The sequence below is a fragment of the Palaemon carinicauda genome, chromosome 42 (assembly GCF_036898095.1).
Source record: "Palaemon carinicauda isolate YSFRI2023 chromosome 42, ASM3689809v2, whole genome shotgun sequence".
Taxonomy (NCBI): Eukaryota; Metazoa; Arthropoda; class Malacostraca; order Decapoda; family Palaemonidae; genus Palaemon; species Palaemon carinicauda.
The window spans coordinates 3,408,711-3,411,034 of NC_090766.1; the positions used below are offsets into that span (position 1 = coordinate 3,408,711).

The 2,324-nt window shown below is 32.4% G+C and overlaps 1 long non-coding RNA gene across 1 annotated transcript; it reads left to right on the plus strand.

The window, feature by feature from the left end:
* Positions 1-645: 645 nt before the first annotated feature.
* Positions 646-2,318, plus strand: LOC137632814 (uncharacterized). Its single transcript, XR_011042125.1, has 2 exons — positions 646-1,554; positions 1,816-2,318. It is a non-coding gene; the product is annotated as an uncharacterized lncRNA (long non-coding RNA).
* Positions 2,319-2,324: the final 6 nt, after the last annotated feature.

Consider the following 2,324-nt stretch of genomic DNA (forward strand, 5'->3'; position numbering starts at 1 on the left):
TGAAATATATTAACAAAGGTTTGATATATATATATATATATATATATATATATATATATATATATATATATATATATATATATATGTGTGTGTGTGTGTGTGTGTGTGTGTGAATATATATATATATATATATATATATATATATATACTGTATATATATATATATATATATATATATATATATATGTGTGTGTGTGTGTGTGTGAATATATATATATATATATATATATATATATATGTGTGTGTGTGTGTGTGTGTGTGTGTGTGTGTATTGTATACATACAATTCAGTTATGAAATATATTAACAAAGGTTTGATATATATATATATATATATATATATATATGTGTGTGTGTGTGTGTGTATGTATATATATATATATATATATATATATATATATATATATGTGTGTGTGTGTGTGTGTGTGTGTGTGTATTGTATACTTAATGTTATGATAGCTTAATAATGTCACGTAATACATATTTTTGTCTTTATCATGTAGTTCCCCCTTAATTCACTTCCATAGCATTTCCTCTGTAATCCTTGTTTGAACTGTGATTTTGTTTGTATTTAGTTCTCCTTGTTGGAGTGAAGTTTAGTCTTCTTTGAAAGGTAGAATTTGTTTCGAGAACAGATTCTCTGGCGCTGTGTAACTACTAAGTATTACTCTTTAAGTATCTTCAGTATTTCATAAGTTGTAATAGCAATAGTTGAATTTGTGTTTTATTCAATTGTTTCGTTTGTGTCCGTGATATGTGGTGGTCTGGTATATGAGTTTGTGGTGTATTTATTTATTTTGTAGTTCCCCAGAGAATAGTGACCCCCTTTAGTTCAGTGTTTTTTAGTGTAAGGGGCGAACTACCTATTCAGTCTTAACTTTTCAACTTTGCCATAATGAATCTCTGAGGTTAGCTTGTAAGGCGTACAAGCTAACCACTGAATACTATAGATTTAATTTTCGTAGCGTTTGAAAGGCAGAAAATTAAATGTGTAGAACATGTTCATACTCTAGTATTTTGATGGGGGTTAAATCAGCTTGGGTTGAAACATTTAAAAGTAAAGAGAATTTAGTGTTTGATCAATTTTTACGAGGTATCCCATTAATCTTTAATGGAAATTAATTCTAATTTCATACCTGGTAGACTTTAAAAGCCATATGTTAGTTCGTGTTAATCTCTAGAAAATTTGTGGAATAGAATGTGGAATTTCAGATAGTTAAACATAGCTTTTGTGATTGCGGGTGATAATTCTTCCTACCATTAAAGGCTAACCTTGTAAATTTAACACTTATCTTGCATGACATTTTGTGCATTATAAAATCCCCGGCTTGAAAAAACTTGGCTGATATTATTTTTTCAGATGTACCTCTACCATCAGCTGTGGCTTCACATGCGGTATTGTCGCTGAGGACTAATCCAGTCTATTGGAGACCATATAATTACTTCCTTACAAGCAGGAAGCTATGGAACGGGAAGTAGTTTCTTATCCAGAATGGGTTGGCAGAACAGTGACCAACTCTTGGGTCTCGCCCTGCATCTTTTACAAAAAAAAAAAGTTAGTCTTGAGTCTCGAAAGTTTATTGGAAGTTACTCTGCCTCCCTTAAAGACACTTATCCTTTGATAAGAATTTTAATTTGTTGCAAATGCCCAATTTTTAACTAGTTTTTCTAGTAAAATACGATAAAGTACCCTTGACAGAAATAGCTAGAAAGGCCTCTGCCTGCATCATCTGTAGTTCAATTTCAATACTGTTATTCCCTTTGAAATGACAAGTGCTGTTGTAACATTTCAACCTTTTTAATGTTTCTGTTTCAGTTGAGAAATTTTGTCATTGATGACACTGGTCTACGACGGTACTTGGAAAGTACATTAGAAGATCTTGGCCTTAGAGAAGTCCTTGCAGAAAACTACTAATGGAAAAGTCTCAATTTGGGTCATGGATGTTGAATCTCTTTATTTCCTACTCTATAAACAAGGCAGTACAACGTTTATGATTAATCTCGCCAGCCCCAAGATTGACTATAGTGGACAGAAGATTGTCTACTTGTCTTTGATGCTTTCAAGTCTTCTGTGTTCAAGACTATCTGAATCTGACGAAGCTGTTTAAGTAGAAGGTAGTGATGTGGCTGTAGGAGCAGTTTTGATGCAGACTGGTGACATGTTGTAAGACACCAGGTTTCTTAGAAAAGTACACTGACACATCTTCAGAGTTCCTGGAGTATAGTGGACAAGGAGGCTTGGGGTCTCCTTCATGCTCTTGAGAAACTTTATTCGTATATAAATCTTGTTGTCTCGTAAATAAAATTATAGATAATTCATCTACG